This window comes from Aedes aegypti, chromosome 2 (assembly GCF_002204515.2).
Source record: "Aedes aegypti strain LVP_AGWG chromosome 2, AaegL5.0 Primary Assembly, whole genome shotgun sequence".
Classification (NCBI taxonomy): Eukaryota; Metazoa; Arthropoda; class Insecta; order Diptera; family Culicidae; genus Aedes; species Aedes aegypti.
Window position 1 is genome coordinate 273,533,585 of NC_035108.1, and position 27,153 is coordinate 273,560,737.

Here is a 27,153-nt window from a genome sequence, read left to right on the forward strand (position 1 = left end):
AGTCCGATTCATTTTCGCGCGCTCGGATTGTGTTTTCGGTGGCTTCGTTCGTTTTTCCCAGTGCTTTGCAAAGGCCAGAGCAGAGTGTGTGGTCTTTTGATTTGGAGTTTCGATGGAACGCGCGACGGAATCAAAACAAATCGTGTTCGGTTCGCATCATTCGAGTGCGGAAAAAAATCGACAATAGTGCGTGGTCTTTTGATTCGGTTGCATGTTCCGGTGGGACGCGCAACGGAGTCAAGACCAATGGTGTTCGGTTCTTGTTGATCAAATGCGAAAAGCTTCGTGTTCACCCGAGGATGAAGTCCTGGTGAGATCGTTTCATGCTTATGATAATTCATTTTTATCGTTGCTATAAGTAGCTTTTATTTATTTTCAAACAAGCTATGAATGGTTCGTCACTACAAGTGTCGACTGTTTTACGTTTCATTTAAACCATTTCAAATTAATATACCATTATGTTTTCGTCATTGGTCAAAATAACCTTTGAATAGTTCGACATTATGAATGTCGACGTAAGACATTTTTTTGTTACGACGTAACTTTTTTTTTATTTTTTTTTATTTTTCAAACATACTTTGAATGGTTCGTCATTACATGTGTCGACAATACCCTTATTTCTGTTACATACACTTTTAAAATACACAATCCTTTCTGTCTTCATCATTACTAAAAATAACCTTTGAATAGTTCGATATTATGAATGTCGACTTTTTTATAATTTTTTGCAATATATTTTTACTGCGATACAAAAATGCAACACTAGTTTTAAGTTTCGTATTTTTCCTCCTAATCCATGGATCGCATCACCGACCAAATGTGACTCCCAGATCTTTTTTCTCCCTCACTAACCACACCTGTCCCGTGATGATTGTGGAGATGCAGAGGTATTCTAGGTCTTTAGAAGCAACGATCATTACACAATACCGTTCCTTGCCCTTCCCAACTGACTGTAAGGACTTGGCCGGCGCCGTTATTGATCAATAATATGAGAGCTGTTAAATTGCACTTCGAGAATATGCGGGAAATCCCATCCCTTATTCATTTGGATCGAAGTGCAATTCTTACCGGTTCGGATCAATCACGGAGTAGCAACCATTGACATGAACAGTCAGTCTATGCTATGCTATGCTAGTGGGTAAATTACAAGCAATGAAGTGTCCATCGGGGCTAATTTGCGACCTCCCGGAAAGAAGTAAATAAGTAATGACAAATATTTTTTTATAATAGCTGAGTTTGCAAAAAAATTGTTTGAAAAAAAATGAGAGTTACAATTACTGAGAAGAATCTCAACATTTTTCTCCTGGAATAACATTCGAAAACAGTGCTTAACCCTCCCTTTTCCATGATAGCTTCAGAGCTGACATTGGGCGAACATTGAAATTTTATTCCGAATAATCGATTTTTTGAATCAATGTTTAGAGCATCTAAAATTGAGCGAATCGATTTTCTCCATTAGATTTTTTGATTCGATATATTTTAAGAAAATCACTGAGGATTTCTTGATAAATTGATAAAAATAAATCGCAAATTTTGAACCAGCTTTAAAGTGTTTATCAGCTCCTTTGAATTTCAAGAAAGGGTTAATTGGAACATATTCAAAATTGATTGCAAATGCATTTGGGCTGTATTTGAACGATTGTGTTCATAAATTTTAAACAATCCCAAATATCGAATCGATTCAGGAACATCGATTCGACAGATTCGAATAAATCGGTGAATCGATTCGACAGTTCAAATATGAATCGATTCAGTACCTACCATCGGCGTTTTGGTCAAACTTGCCCAACGCTAGAGCACTCCCACAAGAAAACACTGGGAGTTTGGATATGGGAAACGATTTGTTTTGGTAAACGAAAAAATTTGAAATGAACACGTGAACATATACACGGATGTGCTATACCAATAGTGCGGTTATTGCGCGAACTGGACACAATCCTGATTTCGTTACTTGCTCTATAGAAGCATGCAACAGATTCAGCGAATCAAACATTACTGACGCTCATCGTTTTTATTGCAAAACGCAAACTGGACACGATTGACCCTTACCTTTTTACATCCTTTATTCTTACCTAATTCATTATACAGTGCCCGTTCGGTTTTGGCACGGATCGATTTTGGCAACACCGAAAACCATATACCGTAATTTCGGGTAAAATTGATCATTTTTCACGGTTTTTCTTGTCCGTTTTCTATAATGTTGACAATGCCAAACAATTGAATGCAGGAAAACAAGTACGAAGGTGAGTCTCATTGACTCATGTACCGAAATTTTCTAACAAATGTCATTTTAGTGCTAAGAAATATCTCTAAAATAAAAAATCTTGAAATCTCATTTCGGGGTGAAATTGATCACTTGTCAATGCGATTATTGTTAGTTTTCAAACCAACTCTATATAATAAATTTGAGGTCCCTTAATCCGAATATGCTTGCTAAATTCTTAACAATACAATAATTATAGAAATGATGAATAGTTGTTTTCGGGAAATCTTCGTTTGGAATAGAGTATAACACCTCTTTGGTAGCATCGAGAGAAGCTTCAAAGCTGGAATTTATTTATATAAGTTAGCTTTAGTTTCATACAAATGGGTGATACAACTTACAATTCGGTGTATTTCTCGAACTAACCAAACTATTCGGTTGAAGTGGGTATACTTGTGTTCTTTGATCTGATTAAAAAATTCACATTCAGAAATTTATGTATGGTATAATAATAATTCAGTACTACCTACAATTCACGTAATTCTTCCAACTAGTGGCAAAAATAGGTTCAAATTCACAAGTAATGATGATGTTATGGTAATTTGCTATTGTAGTTTGCAACCTGCTGCTTATAATAATAGCTTTTTGCCTTATGCTCTTCTCACAAATTGATCACCTCCTCGTCCTACCCATCTCAGTGACGTTTGTCGAGAATAGCTGTCAGTATTACGAAACTTCACTTTTTTCCCGATTGGAGCGTATCTGAAGCTCACTCATCGGCTGGCGTTACCTGCACAGTGGGTTCGCCAACATCCTCCACCCCGTGTAGCTTCGGTATGCTCCGACCGTTTTCTGCTTCTGGTCCACGAACTGCTTCTTGCACTTCCAATAGTGCCAATTTCGTCGCAGGTCGGTTGATGATACCCTTCGACGTCTTCACCATTGCTTTTCGAACTTGACCGTCTCGTCCCTTTACGACCTCCACAACACGTCCTCGCAGCCAACCATTCCGTCGTCCTTCCTCTACGACGATTACCAGATCGCCTGGTTTTATCGGCCTTACTGGCCGGAACCACTTTGTACGTCGCGTGAGTGTGGGTAGATATTCATGTACCCAGCGCTTCCAGAACGTATCTACCAAGTGCTGCGCCAGCTTCCAGCTGTCCCTCAAGGTCGTGGTGTCCACCAGCATGTCGCGACCTGGTTGGTTGATGCCCTGGGTTCCATAGAGCAGGAAATGGTTAGGTGATAGAGCCTCCTGTTCCGTATTGTCCAGTGGGATATACGTAAGCGGTCTTGAGTTGACGATCGATTCCGCTTCAACCGTTATTGTTTCGAGGACCTCGTCGCTTGGGTGCCGTGGATGGTCCGCGATTGCTTGCAAAGCTGTCTTAACAGACCTTACCATGCGCTCCCATGATCCTCCCATGTGGGGTGCTAGAGGAGGGTTGAACAGCCATCTCGTGTGAGAGTTCGTGAATGTTAGAGCACAGTCGTTATTGATCGTCCGAAGTTGTGTTTTCAGTAGGTTGCTGGCTCCAATAAAGTTAGTTCCATTATCTGAACAGAACGTTGCTGGTGAGCCTCTTCGCGCCACAAACCTTCGTATTGCCATGACACACGACTGTGTAGACAGGCCGTGAACAACCTCGAGGTGGACTGCCCTGACTGACAGGCACGTAAACAGTGCGATCCAGCGTTTGATTGAGCTGCGTCCTTGCTTCACTAGAATTGGACCAAAGTAATCCACTCCAGTGTGTGTGAATGGCCTTATGAATGCGGTTAGCCGGATTTCTGGTAATGGAGCCATAATCGGTGTCTGCGGAGATGCCTTCCATATTCGACAATGTTGACACTGCTTACTTATTTTCGCGATAACTGTACGAAGCTGTGGAATTCTGAAGCGCTGCCGTAATTCGTTGAGAACAGTCTCGTTGTTTCCATGAAGAAAGCGTTCGTGGTAATTTTCAATCAATAACTTCGTTACCCGATGATCTTTTGGAAGAAGAATCGGGTACTTCGCATCCTTAGTTACCCTTGGCGCCGCTATTATACGACTGTTCATCCTGATCACACCATCCTCATCTAGCATTGGAGACATTTTGAACAGAGTACTAGACTTGCAGATTTGCTTCGCATCCTTATCTGGATTGTTCTTGTTGTAAGTAAGCGTAGCATATTCGTCTGGATATTCCTGCATCTGAACTTGTCGAAATATCAGGAATTCGGCCTTCTGCAATTCCTGCTGTGTTACCAGACCGTTTGCTGTCAATCCTAGAAAAAGCTTGACCGCCCGTACTACGTAGCTTGCCGCTCTGTGCAGCCGTGCCCATTTAGAGAACCGGTCAACATCAATGAGTGGATCTGGCATTACACGGTGATGAAGAAATACGTTACGTAGATCTTCCGTCGTTGTAAACGTTTCGGCATTCTCGATCAACCAATTATTGCCAGGTTGTCGTAGAAAACTCGGTCCTGTGTACCACCAGTCTTCGGGATTGAAGCTAGGTCCATCTCTCCACTTGGTCGCTTGATCAGCCACATTTACCTTGGACGGAACCTTGCGCCATTCATCTACAGTGGTTGTGCTTAAAATTTTCCCTATTCGGAATCCGACAAACTGGTGATAGCGTCTGGTTTCGGACCTCAGCCAAGCAAGCACGGTTGTTGAGTCTGACCATAAGTATCGAACAGCTATAGGTATTGTTAATGACTTGAGGATGCTGTCCAACAATCTCGCTCCAAGAAGAGCCGCTTGCAGCTCCAACCGTGGTATAGAAAGCGGTTTTAAGGGCGCTACCTTCGTTCTTGCTGCTATTAATGTACATCGCGAGGTTTCGCCGTACGTATATCGAAGGTATGCTACGCAGGCGTACGCTTCCTCGCTTGCATCGACAAAAACATGGATTCCCTCACAGCTCGGCGTTGCTCCACCGCTAAGGAAAAAATGCCTTGGAACACGAACTTCACTTATTTCCTCCAGTAAGCTGCTCCATCTTTTCCAATCTTCCAGGATTTGTCCGGTAACTGCTTCGTCCCAATCTGCTCCAGTCCTCCAAATCCGCTGCATGATGATTTTTCCATGCACAGTGTAATGCGCGATGAATCCTAGCGGATCAAAAATGGACATAATCGTACGAAGCACTTGGCGTTTAGTTGGAGCTTCATCCTTTTCGACGATTTCAAGAATCTCTTCTTTCAAATGGAGCTCGAAGCTGAAAATATCCTCAGATGGCCGCCAGATCATACCTAGTACTCTCTCTACGTTCGCCTCCGGTGTTAGTGCTTTCTGTTGATTTCCATTAGTCTCTACTATGCGCTCTAGTACCTCGGTGGAATTGGATGAAAAGTTTCTAATGTTTATTCCAGCCATGGAATGCACGTACTTCACTTCCTCTATTAATTTCACCGCTTCTTCTGTCGTGTCTACGCTGTCCAGATAGTCATCGACATAATAGTTTTCTATTATGGCCCTTGCCGCTTCAGGATATTGTACCGCGTGCTCCTCTGCATTCTTATTTTTCAAGTATTGCGCAATAGACGGCGAGCATGCTGCTCCAAACGTGGCAACATCCATAACAAAGATTTGAAGTGGCTGATCTGCCCGTTCCCTGAATACAAATCTCTGCGATTGTCGGTCTCTCGGTCGGATCAGAAACTGGTGAAACATTTCCTTAACCCATATCCGCCCAGCGTCCTAAAAATAGGACAGAAGCCCCGAACGCCCAGCGTCCTATAAATAGGACAGTACTTGTAGTGCAAATATCTTGAAAATAAAGAGGTTAAGGAGAAAACTGTCTTCTGCAAAGTTGATCACAGGACTGCTGACTTCCACTTGGTAACTATTTTAATTCAGAATTAACTCACCAGGTGGCGCACAGACGTCAACAAATGTCGCATTTATAAGCAACATATGAAACAACTTTCCAGCGTACAAATATTTGCTTCGTTTATATCTCAGTCCAGCGATGAGATACAAAATTGGTGTCTTCGACAAAGTTGAACAACTAATTAATACCTATTCGCATAGAACCTTACAAATTCGGAAAACACTCCCAAGATGGCGCTAGTGAGCCAAAACTTTATTTGCTTATATCTTAGCCCGGTTATGAGATACAAAAATGGTGTCTTCGACAAAGTTGAACAACTAAATAAAACCTATTCGCGTAGAACCTTACAAATTCGGAAAACACTCCCAAGATGGCGCTAGTGAGCCAAAACTTTATTTGCTTATATCTTAGCCCAGTTATGAGATACAAAAATGGTGTCTTCGACAAAGTTGAACAACTAAATAATACCTATTCGCATAGAACCTTACAAATTCGGAAAACACTCCCAAGATGGCGCTAGTGAGCCAAAACTTTATTTGCTTATATCTTAGCCCAGTTATGAGATACAAAAATGGTGTCTTCGACAAAGTTGAACAACTAAATAAAACCTATTCGCGTAGAACCTTACAAATTCGGAAAACACTCCCAAGATGGCGCTAGTGAGCCAAAACTTTATTTGCTTATATCTTAGCCCGGTTATGAGATACAAAAATGGTGTCTTGAGAATCCTATTCGCCTAAAACCATATTAGTTCGGAAAACACTCACAAGGTGGCGCTAATGGTCAAATATTTTATTTTTTTCATATCAGTCCAGCGATGAGACTGAAAAAAAATCGAACTCTCGAAATTGGTATCTTCGACAAAGCTGTTCAACTAAATGGGAACTATTCGTCCAGAAACATAGTAGTTTGGAAAATTCTCCCAAGGTGGTGCTAGTAGACAAACATATTATTTGCTTTTATCTCAATCTAGAGATTGGATACGAAGTTAGTGTTTTTGACAAAATTGGAGAACTGAATGAGAACTATTCGCCTGGAAACTTATTACTTCGGAAATCACCTAAATGGCACTACTGGGCACACATATATCAGTCCACTGATTAAATCCAAAGAAAACTATTCGCCTAAACCCTTCTTAGTTCGGAAGTCATTCTCATGATTGAAGTCCAGTGATGAAAAATTTGGTATCTTCGAAAACGATGATCAACTAGGTAAAGGAGATATTTTCGCAAAAAAAAAAGCATATTAGCTGGGAATTGTTATTATGTGCGAAACATCAAGGAAACAACCAATAAGAAATTGGTCTGCCTAGATCAAAACAATGGATACTTACTATCGATCCGAGCAACAATCGCTTATTTCGGATGCAATGCTCCTTACATTTTTAGATGAACCTTGACACCATTTAGATCTTCTGATCTTTTGAAGGGAGTAAAGAACGAAAAAACCGACAAATTGATTTATCCATCCATGAACTGAAATCCAAGGGTGAAGGGCGGCTGTCAAATGAGAGTAAAATTGAATAGCCGCCAACCTAAGTCCAGAACCAGTTCTATGACTTAAACGTGGAAAAGTAAAAATTATTTTTCGCAAAATTACAGGTAATAAATGCGCTTAAAAGATATTGTTTACAAGCAGTTATTTACTACGCGCTACGTTGTTGCCAATTTAATCAGAAAATTCTACTTAATTCCCAAAATGAATGTTTTCGGGAAAATTTATTACGCCTTCACCATTGTTTGGTCGTAATTTTGTATGGTTGTTTACTTTTTAGAACCAGCGACGCGTTGAGGTAGCAGTAAAGAGCCTTCCTTGCTGAACTCATTAAGACCAAGAATTGTGACATTTGAGCGGGCACGTTTCAGTATGCTCCCCAGGTATTCTGGCCAGCTCTAGTGTCAAAAATCTTGGACCGCGTGGATTCGGTTCTATCGGTGAATAAGACTATATGCATCAATGATGCAGTAACTTCAACGTTATAGCCGAATAATGTTGGCTTCAAGTATTCACATCTGTAAAGCATGTAATAGTTGGAGTCCAATATTTGACTGTCATTGGACTGAAGAACTAACTTTTGATCATCACTAATGAAATTCTGATATTGCAAATATATATTTCGATCGCTGTCAGATCCGAGCCACATATACTAATAACTTGACCCAGAAAAAAATATTTTGATAGTTATGTTTCCATTATCAGCTGGCAAGTTTTATATAATCTTTTTGAAGACTATTCTGAAACATCTGTAGGTTTTTTTCTAAATCAAAATATTTGATATAAGATTTTATTTTGTTTTTGTATAAATGGTTTGAGTGTGCATAATTGTACATGTACATGTATGGAAATGTATGTATGTCTGTATCTTTCTTACGTGGTAGATTAGAAAATTGAATTGAAGTCACTAAATGATTTAGTTCTGGCATGAACCCTTAGCCTCTGAAATTTTTATTCTTTATGTTGCAATTTCTTTATCAGGGTACGTCCATAAATTACGTCACGCAAAGTTTTGCCATATTCATTCTCCTCAATTTTCCTCTGTTTCACATTTTTTGTATGGATTCCAATTTTTATACGGGTTGTCACGTTTCATTGTAACCCCCTCCTTCCTCTTCTGTACGTGACGTAATTTATGAATTATCCCTCACCAGCAGTTTTTTCAACTTGTTTACATTGTAATGGGTCGAACTGCATGAAAATATATTTGATTAATCTCGAAAATAAACTTATAAAACAGCTAGATATGGACGACACACTTTCAAGAATTTTTTTGGATCCCCACCATAGACTTGAATTGTTTTGGTGAAATAAGGTTTAATTTATGGGAATACGACTATGAATAACAAAAACGGAGCTGAATTCCAATTGTGAGATACCTTGGGCGTTAACGGGTTAATATCTCCACTAAAGGCTATTTGTTTCTGTCGGAAACGCAGTAAGACAGTAGGCAATGCTGTTAGTAGGTCTGGTCCTTTAAGCATTCTATCATTGAGAGACACGCCCTCAACGCGTGCCGCTGCGTCCCAGATCAACCGAACCTTTTCTGGCTTCCGTTGATTTCGTACGACCCCCAGTGGAAGATACCAAACACGTCCCGGCTCTGTAGACTCCAGTTCTGGTGCCGTAATGCGGTGGGCATACCCCTTTTCGACATAATCCTCAATTTGTCTCCGCACCTGTTTGTCCAGATAGGTATCCTTCCTCAACCTTCTCTCCAGAGCTTCCATTCGACGAATTGCCATAGGGAAACTGTTGGGAGTGCAAGCAGCAGTTCGTGGACCAGAAGCAGAAAACGGTCGGAGCATACCGAAGCTACACGGGGTGGAGGATGTTGGCGAACCCACTGTGCAGGTAACGCCAGCCGATGAGTGAGCTTCAGATACGCTCCAATCGGGAAAAAAGTGAAGTTTCGTAATACTGACAGCTATTCTCGACAAACGTCACTGAGATGGGTAGGACGAGGAGGTGATCAATTTTACAGCAGTGTAGACATGGTTTAATACTCGAGGTAGCTGGTTTCTCCGCACGGACAAGGTTGACGGTTTCTAGTTCAGGAGCCGTTGGGGTTTGCTGGTGTACGAACAATTTCTCCGTCGAAAACTTCTCCTTCTTAGGTTTCTCCAGTCTCCCCGTGGTGTGCTGTACGAGATCCACATTAAGAGTCACATCACTAGCCATCGTTACCAAATCCATCATGAAATCCTTGAATGTCGCCAAGTCAACAATCTGAAAATTTCTCTTGTAGGATGCCCATTGCAACTTCAGGTTTGGTGGTAGTCTATCCACCATCTCCTGCAATAGCATTGGGTTGCTAATGTGCTGTCGCTGGTTTGCAAGGATCATGTGTTCCACTAAATTCCCTACGCCCATCCCAAACTTGATCAAGGTTCTGAGATCGTCGCCCCTGGGAGAGGGTATTTCGCGCATCCGCCTCAACAGCGAATGGATTATAACCTCGGGTCTGCCATAGAGGCGTTCTAGCATAGACATTACGTAAGGAACAGACTCTGGTATCAGTAGACGACTGCGAACACTATCAAGGGCATGGCCGCGGAGACATTTTGGAGTCTAGCTAAATTCTCAGCATCGTTGTATCCACAAGCTTCGGTTGAGTTATTGAAGGAGCTGCGAAAAAGCGGCCAGTCTTGTGGGTCTCCGGAGAACGTTGGCAACTCCTTTGGGATGACTTGACGCAGCCAACTGCTCTGCTGATGGTCCTCCTCGTCTGCACTGCGACTCGGATGTACGATGAGCTACAGGAGGTATTTGAGCTGCTACCGGAAGTGACGAAGAATACCGTTGAGATTCAAGAGAGGGTACTGAAGCGGATGAACTGGTGACTTGATTCTGTTGATGCCCGAGAGTGTTCGTGGGTTGCGCTTGGCATAACTGTTCCGTTTCAGGCTGAAGTGTCGAATGCCGCAACTGTTGAGAATAGGCTAATGGGTTGAATGCAAAGCTTTCAAAACCAGGAGGTATTGGGACTCTTTCTGTTGATTGGAATGTATTTGGCTTTGAAGTATGCATCAGTCTCTGCGTTGCTAGCGATACAGGTGGATTCGCAAGCTGCTGCTGCGGTGGTCCGCATTGTAACGTGCTCCTTCCGGTAAACTGCTGCTGCGACATCGACCCATCTTCTGTTGATCTCCTTCCAACAAACTGCTGCTGCTGCAACGGATTTCCTCCAACGAATGGCTGCTGCGACGGCGGGCCCGAGTCGCTCCTTCCGACAAATTGCTGCTGCTGCTGTGACGGATGCTGCTGCGGTAGTTCGCATTGTAACGTGCTCTTTCCGGTAAACTGCTGCTGCGACATCGACCCATCTTCTGTTGATCTCCTTCCAACAAACTGCTGCTGCTGCAACGGATTTCCTCCAACGAATGGCTGCTGCGACGGTGGGCCCGAGTCGCTCCTTCCGACAAATTGCTGCTGCTGCTGCGACGGATGCTGAAGTTTTGGCGAATTTCTCCTTGCAAACGACTGCTGCTCATGTTGTGTCGGCGGACCACACTCAAACGTATTCACTTCGAGCTGATACCCAGGATTTGGTTTCACTTTTGACAAACTTGACTTATGCCACTGCACTGGCCCTAATTGTTTCGATACACTTGACAGTGAGAGCGGTTCATTTATTTGTTGGACTCTACAGGGAAGACGGTGTTGGGATACCTGATTCTGATATACTGACTGAGTTATATTGTTGTCCCTGAATCTGGCTCCTAGCTGAATCAAAGGGTCGGATACATTTTTAGTTTGTTGTTTCGGCGTACTTGTTTGAACGCATTCGGAAATCGGTTTTAATCTTACATTTGAGACGCTAATACTATCGCTCACCTGGGTGCTCATAGATTTAACGGCACTACTGCATGCACCGGCATGGACATCACCAGTGCGAATGGTATACAAATTCGGCTGGACAGCAGAACTAACCTCGGTCGATGTAAGCGTCGGATTCTGCATTTGACTGTGTACTACGTTCGTCGTCGCCTGAGAACTGGTCCTCTGTGCACCCGGTGTCGTGTTGATTGGATTCTCTGGCATCTCACTCTGGATATTAACGCTGCATATGGATTCGGAAGTTATCAAGCAGGTTTCATCGACGGCCGCTCGACAACGGACCAGATCTTTTCCGTGCGGCAAATCCTCCAGAAATGCCGTGAGTACCAGGTCCCTACGCACCATTTGTTCATCGATTTCAAGGCGGCATACGATAGTATCGACCGCATAGAGCTATGGAAAATCATGGACGAGAACAGCTTTCCCGGGAAGCTCACAAGATTGATCAGAGCAACGATGGACGGTGTGCAAAACTGCGTGAAGATCTCGGGCGAACACTCCAGTTCGTTCGAGTCTCGGCGGGGACTACGACAGGGCGATGGACTTTCGTGCCTGTTGTTCAATATTGCGCTTGAAGGTGTCATGCGGAGAGCCGGACTTAACAGTCGAGGCACGATTTTCACGAGATCCGGACAATTTGTTTGCTTCGCGGACGACATGGATATCATTGGGAGAAAATTTGAAACGGTGGCAGATTTGTTCACCCGCCTGAAACGCGAAGCAACAAGAGTCGGGCTAATGGTGAATGCGTCGAAAACAAAGTACATGCTGGTTGGCGGAACTGAGCGCGACAGGACCCGCCTAGGAAGCAGTGTTACGATAGACGGGGATACCTTCGAGGTGGTGGACGAGTTCGTCTACCTCGGATCCTTGTTGACGGCTGACAACAATGTTAGTCGGGAAATACGAAGGCGCATCATCAGCGGAAGTCGTGCCTACTATGGGCTCCAGAAGAAACTGCGGTCAAGAAAAATTCACCCCCGCACCAAATGCACGATGTACAAAACGCTCATAAGACCGGTAGTCCTCTATGGGCATGAGGCGTGGACTATGCTCGAGGAGGACTTGCAAGCTCTTGGGGTTTTCGAACGCTGAGTGCTGAGGACGATCTTCGGCGGCGTGCAGGAGAACGGCGTGTGGCGGCGAAGGATGAACCACGAGCTCGCTCAACTCTACGGCGAACCCAGTATCGTGAAGGTAGCTAAAGCTGGAAGGATACGCTGGGCAGGGCATGTTGCAAGAATGCCGGACAACAACCCTGTAAAGATGGTGTTCGCCACGAATCCGGTCGGAACAAGAAGGCGTGGGGCGCAGCGAGCTAGGTGGATTGATCAGGTACACCAGGACCTGGAGAGCGTGGGTCACAGTCGAGGATGGAGAGAAGCGGCCATGAACCGAGGGAATTGGCGAAATATTGTTGGCGAGGCTTTATCAAGATAATTGATGTAAAGCCAAATAAGTAAGTAAGTATGGATTCGTAAACTACTGCTTCGGATCGTAATCCTTCTTCTCCAACTATGACGTTCGTGGGGAAAGAACCGTCCCCAAGACTTGCCGACATGGGATCTACTTGTCCCAACTGGGCAGGTTCTCCGGATGCTGCATCGATGCCACCCGGAAGCAAGTTGACGTCAGTGGCTACTCCCTTGTCCGGGTCGGTGGATCCAATCCACTTTCTGGTATTAGCACGAATTACTCTGGAACTTACCCTGGAGCTCGCTCTGCTTCGTGTAGAGCGGTTCTCTTCCTCTTCTTGCAGCTGAGCTTCGAGGGCTGCGAATCTTTGCTGAGCGAAATCGGCTTCAACTTCTCGTCTCAATTGAGTGTCAGCCGGGCCTCACTGTGGCTACTGGTAGATGTCGAATGAGATTTACTAGTTCTGTGTGAGTAAACAGTTATAGCTTCGTCGTTTTCGATGCACCTCGCACAGGTGAAACTCCGACTTGGGTCGGCAATTTAATCGCCCACATCCGCGCAGGAAAAGTGCACATAACCATCGCATCGATCGCACTGCACTAAGTTGTCGGCATTGTTAGGCCGATCACACATTATACAATGGTTCGCTGTGGGATTCATTCTTCAGCAGAATGTTTGTTATAAAACGTGCAAACGTCTAAACTTCACCGCGAATTCTTTGAAGATTTTGTTTTCGGGAAATCTTCGTTTGGAATAGAGTATAACACCTCTTTGGTAGCATCGAGAGAAGCTTCAAAGCTGGAATTTATTTATATAAGTTAGCTTTAGTTTCATACAAATGGGTGATACAACTTACAATTCGGTGTATTTCTCGAACTAACCAAACTATTCGGTTGAAGTGGGTATACTTGTGTTCTTTGATCTGATTAAAAAATTCACATTCAGAAATTTATGTATGGTATAATAATAATTCAGTACTACCTACAATTCACGTAATTCTTCCAACTAGTGGCAAAAATAGGTTCAAATTCACAAGTAATGATGATGTTATGGTAATTTGCTATTGTAGTTTGCAACCTGCTGCTTATAATAATAGCTTCGTTCTGCCTTATGCTCTTCTCACAAATTGATCACCTCCTCGTCCTACCCATCTCAGTGACGTTTGTCGAGAATAGCTGTCAGTATTACGAAACTTCACTTTTTTCCCGATTGGAGCGTATCTGAAGCTCACTCATCGGCTGGCGTTACCTGCACAGTGGGTTCGCCAACAATAGTTATATTTCAAGAATTACGCGAATAACGCCTAAATGTATGCAATTTCCTAAGGAATATCTCGATATCTAACAGAAATTCAATTATTTCCACCGAATGACCAAATTGGTACGAGTTTTGGTTATGTAATCTGGTTTGGGGATATATCTCAAGCATCCTCACAAACTTTCAGGTTTATACCATGTTCAAATCCTTGTTTAGAACTAGCGGTTTATGGATGTTCGTAAGTATTGCACCGCACATGATATTGGAATTTTACATTATTTTCATAAAAATAAACATTCTTTAACGCAAAACACTTAACAACACACAATACCACAATAGTTACGACAAACAACGTTCATTCACTGAAGGTTACATTGATATTTGTGCTCCATTAGGAAAAAATAAAATCGCGTGACACGGTGATCAATTTCACCCTACTGATCAATTACACCCGAATTTACGGTACAATAAAATGGATCATGATCAGTAGAGTGGTTCAAAAAATCGTTTTTGCTCCACACCGCTCATTCGATTGTAGATCAAATTCTAAGTGTCCTCCCAAAATTTAAGCTCATTTGGATAAAAACTGAGACTGCACAAGCCCTTTAAAATTTATATGGGAATTATTATGAGAAAAGCAACCAATTCATTCAATCGGTCATAGTGCTTGACCATGTGCTCTTGGGGATCAGAACTTTGTTGATACTGTTAGATATAATAATCAGCAACAACTTTGCCGTAGACCGTTTTTAAATCGGCCTAGACAACTTTTCTGAAAACTTTTTTTTTAATGATCAAGCTACTGAGCTATCCGCGAAACAATAAATATTTGCTCACTAGCGCCACCTAGTGGCGAAATTTCGAAACTTTCGGCTCAAAAATGTTAATCCTTGTGATACTGAGCAACTTTGCCGAAGACGCCATCTTTCTAAGTGGTCAGGCTACTGAGCTATGCGCAAAACAAAAATTCTTTGCTCACTAGCGCCGCCTAGTGGCAAAATTTCGAAAATTTAGGCTCAAATAATGTTAGTCCTTGTGATACTGAGCAACTTTGCCGAAGACGCCATCTTTCTATATGGTCTAGCTACTGAGCTATGCGCATAACAAAAATTATTTGCTCACTAGCGCCGCCTAGTGGCAAAATTTCGAAATTTTCGGCTCAAATAGTGTTAGTCCTTGTGATATAGAGCAACTTTGCCGAAGACGCCATTTTCCTAAGTGATCATGCTACTGACCTATGCGCAAAACAAAAATTCCATGTCCACTAGCGCCGCCTGGTGGCGTAATTCCGTATCAGAATGCCCACCGCATGTCAGCCCTTGAGCTACTGAACAACTCTTCCGAAGACACCAACCTTCCAAAACATCAGGATCTAGAGATATCATATGTTACAAAATTTTGCATTATTATCCCTCATGGTTCATATAGTGCAAATCAGAAAAAGCGCCCCTACCGGCCAAGTTCTCAACTAAAAGGATGATCCTCAACTCCTTTAGGTAGATCGTACTTAGCACTGAAACTTCGCCGAAGACAGTACTGTGCTATCTCTTTTGGCATACGAGATTTTCAACAACACCCCCAAATTGATGAAATCCCATAAGCCCTGGGTCTCCTATAACGTTCTGGTGTGTCTTATATGAGTGAGCGCAATAGGAGTGCACGTTATAGGAATGCGTTTAATAGGAGACCCGACTGTAACGTTTTGACTCATATTCCGAACACTTAAGGCCAACAGTGACTTCCAATGCATCTGATTGGCAAAAATTGGCAGATATTTGTGTAAATTTTAATTTCTTCGCAAAGTCTAACTGTTAGCTGTTGGTTGTATCAATAATAATGTTGATTTAATTAGTTTTGGTATTGTTTTTACGTAAAAGTATGGAACAACATTTTGATTCAAATGCCGAACATTGTGTTTATTCTGTCTCATATTCCGAACACCTTGATTCAAATTCTGAACAGCACGAATAAATCGGAATGAAATGAATAATTTCGCAAGTAAATTTATCTGAGCTTGTTCTACTGGTCTCAAACTTGAGAGTCATCACTACTCCCGCGGTAAAAAATTATATTGGAAACGTTAAAATTGAATTGCAATTGATTACCATTTCCTTGTTATTTGGTGGCATATTTCAGCGAAACATTCCAACCAAATCGCCATACAAAAACCGAGTGTTCGGAATTTGAGTCTGTTCGGAATTTGAGACAAAAACGGTACATCGATTATCCATTCCGGAACATGGCGATGCATGAAATTTTGAAGCTCAGAAGGGATCATCTGCGCTTGCACATCGATATCGGCGGTGTTCATAGCTTGACGAAAATCAATTGCCTGAAAGTCCGCCTGCAGACTATCAAGGTCAATATTCCGGAGATCCCTGATCTGGATACGATATACCGTTTTGTCTCAAATTCCGAACAGACTCATATTCCGAACACTCGGGTTTTGTATGGCGATTTGGTTGAAATGTTTCGCTAAAATATGTCACCAAATAACATGGAAATGACAGTCAATTGCAATTCAATTTAAATGTCTCCAATTTAATTTATACCGCGGAGTAGTGATGACTCTCTAGTTTGAGACCAGTAGAACAAGCTCAGATAAATTTATTTGCGAAATTATTCGTTTGAATACGTTTTATTCGGGCTGTTCGGAATTTGAATCAAGGTGTTCGGAATATGAGACAGAATGAACACAGTGTTCGGCATTTGAATCAAAATGTTGTTCCATTCTTTTACGTAAAAACAATACTAAAACTAACTAAATCAACATTATTATGGGTACACCCAACAGCTAACAGTTAGACTTTGCGAAGAAATTAAAAGTTTCACGAATATCAGCCAATTTATGCCAATCAGATGGATTTGAAGCCACTGTTGGCCTTAAGGTGAAGATAAATCGAAGCCAAACTTCAAATTTTCAAGAGCACGGATCTGGAGAACCAAACATCCGTTTAAGCTGAAAACCTAATCGATTGGCCACTAGCTGGTGGTGATCAATCGATTAGGTTTTCAGCTCAAACGGATGTTTGGTTCTCAAGATCCGTGCTCTTGAAAATTTGGCTTCGATTCATCTTCACCTTAAGTGTTCGGAATATGAGTCAAAACGGTACCCCATTTAGGACACGGATACTTGATATTGGGGAAATGGCTTCGTGGTATGAGATACTATTTGAGCTTGTTTTACCGGCGGGTTATCGGTAATAAAGAAGTCATTTGTGGTAAAGCTACTTTCGGTTATTCAAAAAGAAAGTTTGTTCTATTATATATTAGCATTACCGTGTTGTACTGGTGTGCCGTAATTCGTACAAGTGTACGACTTTAACGTAACCTCTTATGCGACTTCTGCTTATCTGAGTAGATTATGGTACTTAAAATCATAAAAACGATTGACTGCAGATTGCCACAGTAACAATTCAAGTTTTATAAATTACTTCCGGACTGCTTTAAACCATGGTCAATATATTTTTCTCTTCAGAGCATCCGTCAGCTCTTGCAGAGTAGATTGTGTCTAGTATGTATATATATGTAGTTTATTTCTGTGTCACACAAATAAAGCACTATCGTGTTCCCCCGCTAATTTGAACGAAACCTCACGCAAACCATCGGGGTTCATTTTTAATTTGATCTTCTAGTCACCCAAGGAACTTCAGAAAAATGCGTTTCTGGTTACCTCTTTGTCTGTTTTGTTTTGATTCCATGTTTCATTTCACGACATTCCATTTCGATTTACTCCGTTCCACGAATTTAATTTTTAATTTGAACAATGTGCATATTAACGGGGTTGTTTCAAATGGGAAATTATTTTATAGTTTAAGACTAAGTAGCCCGTCTATCGTTTTGGCAGCCATGTTGGCATAGCAGCTCGCAATTTCAAAGTGATAAATCTAAGTCCTCATAGATCATATTGTTCAAGAAAAGTATCACTATATGCGCTGACATGCAGAAAGTATGCTGATACTTTTTCAGATGCATCAGTGCAATTCCAACTGGTTTTCTTTAATCCGAAATTGTGACATGATTTAGCAACAATCATCAACGACACGCACAAATTTCAATGACGGCCTACTTCGCCTTAAGGGAGAACTTCTGTTCTGTCATTATAAAAGCAAAAATAAGAGCATAATGTCATGATTCGGCATATGTGCATGTTAAACTGCATTTATTAATGCTGATTGAAGGTGATTGATTTTTTTTCGATCCATCAAGAAAAGTTTGATATTTGCGGCGTGTCATGATAATGAACGGTAAATATCTCGATCAGGCTCATTCATCGCTCTTAAATATAATATTACTCTTGAGTATTTGATCAGTAAAATGATGCAAATTGAGTTATTTTCTCCTATAATAATTCATTTTACTAATATTCTGAACTTTATACGCTATTCAATCAATTTATGTTCTGTCTCTACTTATTAAACTCTTTTAATGATCACGACCTGTTAGGTCAAATCATTGATGTTTCGATATTTCAAATCAAAACTATGGTCAAGGTCACCTCAATGGTCTCAACCATGTTTTAAGCATATAAGTGATTTGATTTAGAGTATCATAACTTAAAAAAAATGTTTTCAATACCACCCTATGTTTAGAGCCCGGCTATGCTTCTCAATGTATTCATTCACTATGGCCACAAAAGCTAAAACTACCGTCTAACTCACACAACTGTGTAAATATGCTGGAGTACGATGTGTATGCTGAGAGAGAGAAGGAGAACGAGGAGAACCAAATAAGCCCCACCCAGCAGCTCACACCATTGTAAAGCATCGTTGCATTTTAGTTTTCCTTTCCTACGTTTGTACTGTGTTGCGATCCGAAGAATACGCGCTTGGCAGCAAGCAAGCAGCTGAAGTTTGTTGTGACATTCAAACGATTGGCAACAACTCAAGAAGTCACATCAACATGCCTTGGTAGATTGAAGATAAATATTGATAATGAATAGTTTGACGATTGAACATTAATTTGGTTTAATCCGTCAATTCTGATTATGCAGTGCAAAACAAGCTAGAACAAATTTTGAGTTCAGATGGATATTGGTTGTCTTGTTTGAAATATTAATTTCAATGCTTTTTTCAATGTTTTGTTAGGCCTTTGTAAAGCTATGTTTCGTAATTGATTCTATAATCAACACTATCTTCCGACCTAATGCTTTTCATACATTAACCAATTAAACTATTCCTCAATTATTATTGTTCAAAGAACTCTTCTTCAATTTTCACTCTTCATCATTTTTTCGTTGGATATTTTCAATAAAGTAATTTTCTTCGATTTTTACTTCAGCTACCAAATTTTGCCAGGCCATCTTCGAAGAAGATGTGGTGCAGCACGAGTAATTTTGCTGAAATACAGGCAAAGCTCGTTATAACGACAACTTTTATTTATTTAAGCAGTTAATCTTAAGGGCTCACATAGCCGTACCGGTAAATGCGCAGCTATTCAGCAAGATCACGTTGAAAGCCGTGGATTCCAATCTCGCTGATCGAAGATCTTTTGGGTTGGAAACTTTATCGGTTTTCCAGGGCGTAGAGTATTTTCGTACTTACTAAACTATAATTAATAAATGGCCTCTCCAGTACTCTGTGGCTTCTGGAAAAAACTTGGCTTATTGGAACCAGAATGATCAACATATTTCATAGAGATATCTAAACGCCAAACAGTTGTCAAATGAACCTTTTGTCCCATATATTATACAGAATGATCGATGAAGTAATAGTTGATATGAAATCTATGTCTTTATTACATAAGATGGTTTTTAAATAGAAGATAGAGATTGTTTGAACTTTTCGAATAGGCAAAATTGTACATAACATATGAAGGACACAACGTGTATAGGAATCATCGCTATTCAACCATGTGCAGCTTTTTCAAAATTCCATTACTTTATAGCCCATGCTTGAAAATGAGTTATATTTGCTCAATCAAAATGTTTCTGGTCAACATTGAATGGAAACACCAATTGTGAGGAATAACTGAAGTTATCTCTTATTTGCAATCCGAGCCTTTCAAAAGTTCTTTTTCCTTTAAGGTGAAACATCTCGGAATCCAAAGATGGCCGTCACAATGGCCGACTTGTGCCCCTACTCACGTTTTCAAAGGCACAAAACTGGAAAAATAATTGACAAACATGTCTGATCTTCTTATTTTAAGCTTTCTGTTAGTGCACAAAGCCAAAATAAAAAGTTCACTGCTGATGGATGCTTTCTTCGCGAGATTTGTGCCTTTGAAGTTTCAGTGCAATCTTAGAAGTTGATTCCAAACTGTTTCACCTTAACACAACATTACAAAACAGTACTTCCATCATATTCAAGAGATTTATCTACAGTAACTCATTACACATCTGTTTAACCATAATCGCATAGGTTTCATCCGATTTTCATTTACTATTTACCGAGACTACTACAATATTCCGATTGATGTAAATGAGTTTCTTTAGTGAGGCATTTTTCTACATATCATTTCAAATTCATCATCATCGTTAGGTTTACCTTAAGCAGGACATCAAATAGATTTCCCGAGTCCGATATGACCAGCTCCCCTTCAGCCTCACAAAGCAAGAAAAACTCATATAAGAGTTTAGATTACAGAAAGCCGACGGCAATCGCAATTCCAAGTGTTCTATGGAAGGAAACGACATTTCGATGGAACCCGATTACCGGATGCATGCCAACTGGACACTAAATATTTGCTGTCCACATTTTGTTCATAGAATCCCATCAGATAAGCACAATTGGATAGTGGAATTGCATCATTCCATCGGATACAGAGATATCGAACAAAAGTTGCATACGACGGCTTCGTTTGCCTCACAAGAAGAACAAACTGCAGCATCTCTGTTTAGACAGAGACAACGAAAGACGTCCGGAGGGGAATAAAATTGCATGACACATAAATTGCTTAACTGAATCAATTTAATTCCTAAATTTAAAAACCAAGCAATTTAATATATTAACTTTTAATGAAGTCCGGCGAACAGTGACTGCCGCACATATATTCTCGCACTAGGTTATATATTGCAGTCTTGTTAAATTCATGTCGTTCGCTTCCGAGTACGTGTGCCACTGCCAAAGACTCCGGCTTCGCTCAAGTGTGTTGTGGTAGTGGTAACTAGGGTGTCCCACAATTTCACTTTGAGCATAGATGATCGTACAATTTGTAGTTGCTATTCCGTGATTGACCAGAGCAATCGAAGTTACACAGATATTTATTGAATGGGGCTTTTGATTAGTTTGCCCTTCTCAATGGGCAGAAATCGAGAACTTAAAATTCAAAAGTCAATAACGGCACGGGTCATCGGGGACGAGAGAAATATCATATTGACACTGTTCGGTAATCCAATACGCAAAAAAGTCCACGTGCTCGACTTTAATTTGAACCCAGGACTTTTGTATACTAGACGAGCGTTTTACTAACTAAGCAACCGAGCAACTTGGTGACCCAATTAAGGACTGTTCATTTTATAAAGTGGACACTTTGTTTTTGCTATATCTTTTTTATTTATTGATAAAATCGTAATCGGTTTTCTGTGCATCGTTCAACTATTATTCTACAATATTATTAAAATATAAGATCTTAGAAAATGCTTTTGGTTGAAGAGCCAAATATTTTTTCCAAAAACTCCTAAGAAAAGCTGTTCGTCAAAGTTTAACATTATTTTTCGCAAAACAAAAATCCTAATTTTTATGAACATGTTGTATATTTGTATCCTTTACTATTCTACAAAAGGTATAGCTTTAAAAAAATCAACTATATTCCACCATTCTCTGACATTAGGTAACTTTAGTGATGCACCCATTTATGGCCAAATTTGCTGATACACCATCCTTTCACTTCCAGCAAAAGAGGAAAGTAAAAAGCGTGTTCAAAACTGGTCTGGTTTACTAAATAAACTATATTTGTGCAAACGAGAGCCAAATCGTGCGTTTAAACCACAGTCCTTAGCACAAATTTTACTGTTTATGGTAGTTTTACTAAAAAGTCTCATACTTTTAAAATCGTGTACGCATATTTATCGATCTGCAGCAAATTGTAAATGGTTTTCTCCGAAAATTTCAATTGGTAATCTCAGAATAACATATTACAAAAATAATAGGTGAAGTCGATTTTATTACAGCAGTGTTGCCAATTTTGATGATTGTCAATGTACTTTGAAAGGTCTTCTAAGAATAAAGCAATTGTGTATCTATTGTGCTTTAAATGTCACCTGGGGACTTAATAAGTAACTCTATGAAGGCGTAAGTCATTTTTCATATTAATACCATATTAGGACTTCCGTCAGGACGTACTTTTAACCAAAAAAATTCTACTCATACCGATCCCCTTCAATTTTAAAATGGTTTTCTCTAAAAATATAGGGGTAAAATGATGTTATTATATCTGTAAAATTGTTGTTCCAAAAATAACTTGATTTTTTCCATCAGGCTTCTAGTTGATGATACATTCGAAGAACAAGCCCTTTTTGAAAATAAAAATTATAAATTGTCGAATTTTCCAGCCAATTTCTAACAATCATTGATTTTGACAACCTCCAAAAACCGACCGTTCTAATCGTTGTTCCATATTCGTGTGAAATTTAATTAATTTTGGAGAATTTTTATTATCACAACATTGTACAATACTAGTCAAACGATGTGCAGAAAACCGATTGAAATTTGATTAATTGATAAATTAATTGATAAATTAAAAAGATACAGCATGCACAAGGTGTTCACTTTATAAAATGAACAGTCCTTATTCAGAAGCTTACAAGTTTCGAATTCAAATCCCCACAGATTCCCATAATCCATATACCGGGTACCCCCGTTGGTTTGACCACATTTAATCTGAACACTTTTTCATCTGTACCCCGCTAATTTTCACATCGTTCAGATTAAAAATGGTTCAAACGTCATTTAGCTCATGGAACGGACTGAAGTGAGATGGAACGCTGTGGAACGGAACGCAGAATCAAAACAAAACAAAACAGTGAAAGAGGTGACCAGAAACACGTTTCTAGGGTGACTAGATGTTCAAATTAAAAATGGACCCCGATGGTGTGCATGAGATACCGTTCAAATTAGCGGGAGTGCACGGTACATACATCCATCTCAAGTATACTACACACGCGCGCAGAGCGAGTGCGATTTATTTAGTGTTGAAACTGTTTGCCTATCATACCTGTAAAATCCGACGGGCCGCTTCTGTGCTCGAACTACTCGTTCGCCGGGGAACAACACTGCTGTTTAGTACGTTTTTATTCATTTCAAGCCAACAATCAGTTATCATTTGAAAACGTCTCAATCTTAAACAACATAGTCACGAAACTTACTTGGTCGTTTACGTGTACGTTGAGAGAATTGCTCATTGGCGATGTTTTCCTTCTCAGCATGGTTCGATGTCGTTTCCTCAGTCTCAACTGATGTACAACTCTTATCCTCTTTATCTTTCGCTTGCAATTAATCCCATTCCATTTCTCGGTCCTTCTCCAGTTTCTTCAAATGCGAGCTGTTCCGCAAGTAGACTCTATCCATTTCAGTAGATCGTACTTGAACTGCGTTATTATTGACGTTTATAACATCGAATTCTTCTCCTCTGAACGTGAAATCCAGCGCTCCAGGATCCAAGTTACGCATTAGAACAATATCTCCTTTCACCAACGTATGTTCTTTTGCATGATGTTGTGCATCTGTTGTTTGTATGTGATACTTCTTTCCCATGTCTCTGTCCCGAGCCTTCTCCCTGGAATACGTGTTCCTGTTTTGCGACCTAGCATTATTTTTCCTGATGATACGCCAGTAGTCTCTTGGGGCGTTGCGTGATATATTCATACAGTAAGTCCTGTCATTTTACAAGGTTTGGAGCCACGCACAAAACTCTCCACAGCTTTATCCAACCTTGGTAAAAAGTCATAGCTTTGTATTCTGAGAAACCATCGATCTATGCGAGCGGATGGCTTTGATTGTACTCTGTTAAATAGAAACTCTTTTTCTAAATATATATATTTCTCCAATATTTTGTAGAAATTCCCCGTTATCACACGGCCGAGTTTTCGACTTAACGATTTTTCTCGTAGCCATTGTAAAATACGACGGGCCGTTTCTATGCTCGAACTACTCGTTCGCCGCGAGCTTCGTAGACACGGCTGTCTCTGTCAATGGCCTACACATGAATCCTCGTTTTCGAGTCGCTGTACTGTAGATCCCAACACAAACACACAACCATAGCCCATTCCAACCAGCAGATAGGCTGGCTGTTATGCGATAACCCTTGTGTCACCATTAACTTATATAATAACCTTTGTACAGCCAGTAGCGATATTTGACACATCGTTACAATACCTAATGACCATCTTCCGTCTATACACTTCTCCAACACATGTCTACACTTATAGTGTCGAACCATTCAAAGTTTTTTTTTAATTTCAAAAATAAAACTAAAAGGAAAAGGGTGAGAAAAATAACACTTTGCTTTTCATGCAAAAAATAGCCCTGATGACACAAGAAAAAACAGGAATACATGGGCTTCCACGACCGAAAGAACGAAAACAACAACTCCAACGAGGCACGAAACCGACTCGTTTGTTTAGGCCACACCAAAGTACTCCAAAATCAGCGTGAGTAATTAGTTGACAAAGCTGATTAGAACCGGTTAAGACCAAATCAATTGTAAAAGGGTTTCCAGAAAAGAGAAAACAATTAGGGCTATCAGGGCATTGAATTGTGAAATATCCTGATGAGTGCTCATCAAATAAAATTCAGCCGTTGGAACTACTTTGAGATGTTTAGCATCAATGTCACCAAAACACAAAAAAATGACTTATTGTGAGTCCATTTCCGCAAGTCAGTTTGAAGCAAATTAACTTGCTGCCCAGTACTTTGAAAAGGCAAATAGTCAGCTATGAATGTATATTTACCAAGCTGTGTTTAAAAAAAAACACCCAAAACTTAAAAAAATGGTTTTTATCGACGCAAAAAGTTTATGATTGATACAGTTTATGATGAATGATGGTAGCAACTCCACCACAAATAAGTTTCAGTCCAGTCAATAAATTGTCAACCAACACGCAGAAACATTGTCCTCCACCATTGTTGTTGCAACAAATTTATTCTGCAACATCAGTTTATCTCCACTTGACCAGAATATAACAATGATCACCGCGTGCACAACGATTTCGTAGGCTTTGCATAGCAATTTTCGAAAACTTTCTCCGAGTTGAAAGAAAATCAAAAATCGATATGCTCATTATAAAGTTATGATTTTTTTAAGTTTTTGGGCATTTTTTTAATGGGAGCCCCTTATTCCTCTTTTTCCTCGCTACGACCATGTTGAGTATTTTTCATTTGAAGATCTGCACTAGAAGTGGCGAATTGTGAACCAAAATCGAAAATTGATTGCATTGTGGCACAGAAATTTTTTTTTATAGGTTTGGTAAACATTTCAGATAGGAGCCCCTCATTCTCCATTTGCTGTGCTACGACTATGTTTGATATTTTTCCTTGCAAGGCTGGTCTTGAATGTTTCCAGCAGTGAAATAAAATTATAATATTTTTGCCTGATGGCTGAGATATGAGCTTTGAACCATTGTGACGCTGTTTTTTTTAGGAAGACATATTTTCACACCCCCCTTAAAACCCTTCGTTTCTTGTCACGACTATGTAGAATATTTTTATTTATCAGTTGAAGAGTCAAGCTTTATGACTGTGAAAAAAGATTTGAAATCGAATAACTAGTTTTAGAGTAATGGCTGTTCAAAAGTCTGTGTAACGCTATTTTTTAGCACCGTTTCGTGATAGTTAATCACTAGTTGAAATGGTTGCAACACTGTTGCCCCTTGAAATTGTTATGACACTTTTTCTTTCCGCAAAGTTGGGACAAACGGTTGTGAGAGCGCATGCTTTGTTGTTTGTTTTTCATCTGTTCTGATTACAGTTTGATTCACTGTATGTTATTCAACAGCTCGTCTTCTCTATTATTCCAAGAACGAGCGTTACAATTTAATTGGACATTTTATTCTCGACAAGTTAAATACCCCGTAATACCTCTGTACGCGGCATATGGGGTACCAGATTGTTTTTGGTTCATGTAAGTTATTTTGAATTTATTTAGCTTTGAAGTTGAAAAAGGGTGCAAGTGACCACGTTTGACGGTACCAAGTAGTCTGCACTGAAAACACTCTACAAGCTCGATCAACGTGTTTCACACGTGAATTTTCACTAATTGTAAAACACATTAATCGATGGTGTAAAACCAGTCGCTATCGACAATCGAAATTCAAATGTAAAACACGTTAATTTACAAATAATCGAAACATTTGCTGTAGGATATATTAGCGATTGCGTGATTTTTCGATTCCAGGCACCCATTATTGGCGCCCGGTTTTCCCAAAAATAACATGTTGCTTAACATGTCACGCGTGAATGGCGAATGTGAGTCCATGTCATGATAGGCAAACTAGGTCTACTAGTGATGGATACCGCCATTGTAAAACACGTTCAAATTATGTGTAAAAGACTTTGCTATCGAACCAAAGTCAATCCTTAACAGAATCACAAGTTTTACACGTTATTTCACCTTGCCATTTGACACGACAGATCCACGTTGAAAAGAATTAGGATCGAACGTGTGGATTATTTTCAGTGTGATATCTGCCCTCAGTTTAACTTGACCCAAAATTATTTTTTGTAAGCTTGTAAGCAATCATACCAGCGTTAAGTTTGATACCATTTTTGATAGTTTAGGACAAGAATGTACTAGAAAATTGTTTTCGAATATTAAAAAAAGTACGCAAAACTTTTGTGCAAAGCATACAGTAAAAGATTTTACACAAATAGTTGTGCTAAACAATTTCTCTGGAAAAATTGGAAATTTTAAAAAAATCAATGGGGCCAGTTCTAAACGTCATTGTTGTACACATTTTTTTTGTAACATCATTAGTCACCGTTTGAAGCTTGCGCGTCCATGTATTACAACAAAGTGAAATAATGGGACACCCTAATCCATTCTGATTGCTGACTTCGACTCTCGTATTTTGCTCGCTATGCGAAAATCCTATCATTTAATTTTCCTCACCCTTTATCCCAGATCCACACTAACACATTCGCCCGGGAAACACCAGTCACCCCGAAACAATTGAATGAA

The 27,153-nt window shown here is 40.2% G+C and overlaps 2 long non-coding RNA genes across 2 annotated transcripts; both read right to left on the reverse strand.

Annotated features, from left to right (window-relative positions):
- Positions 1–2,483: 2,483 nt before the first annotated feature.
- Positions 2,484–2,841, reverse strand: LOC110675662. Its single transcript, XR_002499685.1, has 3 exons — positions 2,734–2,841; positions 2,605–2,670; positions 2,484–2,546 (listed from the first exon to the last, which is right to left on the reverse strand). It is a non-coding gene; the product is annotated as an uncharacterized LOC110675662 (long non-coding RNA).
- Positions 2,842–13,476: 10,635 nt separating this feature from the next.
- LOC110675663 lies at positions 13,477–14,041 on the reverse strand. The gene is made up of 3 exons (XR_002499686.1): positions 13,769–14,041; positions 13,640–13,705; positions 13,477–13,581 (listed from the first exon to the last, which is right to left on the reverse strand). It is a non-coding gene; the product is annotated as an uncharacterized LOC110675663 (long non-coding RNA).
- Positions 14,042–27,153: the final 13,112 nt, after the last annotated feature.